Below are 635 nucleotides of genomic sequence, written 5' to 3'. Positions count from 1 at the left end.
GCAAAGGACTGGGAGATACTAAAGGATACACAAGTTCATGAGATCTATTGTACAACTCGGTGACTCCAGTTAATAACAATGTATTATGAGTCTGAAAACTGCTAAAAATATTTTTAAATACCATATAATAGTACATTTCCACCACAGTTCAGAAAGTGGTTACTTTTCTCCTTGCTTTACCTAAAAAGGCTCACAGTTTCAGGATATAATCCACCATGGTGGAGACAGAATGGTGGGGGAAGTTCTTCTTAGGTCATGGCATCAAAAACACTAGGATGCTTGCTCACATGTTCATATATTAGGCATACTATCATATCTAGACGAGCTATGGGCAATTCATAGCTAATAAGAGAGGGAAAATCAATGTTTTTCCAGAGTTGGGTCCTCTAATTGGTTATCCAATACTATGTGATCAGCCCTAAAAACATAATATATTAATAACCTAAGTGGACTCAGCAGATTGTATTTATGTATTTATTCATTTGAGTGTGCATGTGTGTACATCTGTGTGTGTGTGTGCACATGTGTGCACATGTGTGTAAGAGTGTATGAGTGTGTGTGCATGTGTGGTGTATGTGTGTATGTGTGTGTGTGTGTGTGAGAGAGAGAGAGAGAGACAGAGAGAGAGAGAGAGA

The sequence above is a fragment of the Mus pahari genome, chromosome 20 (assembly GCF_900095145.1).
Source record: "Mus pahari chromosome 20, PAHARI_EIJ_v1.1, whole genome shotgun sequence".
Lineage (NCBI taxonomy): Eukaryota > Metazoa > Chordata > Mammalia > Rodentia > Muridae > Mus > Mus pahari.
Note: the sequence above shows the minus strand (reverse complement) of the source record.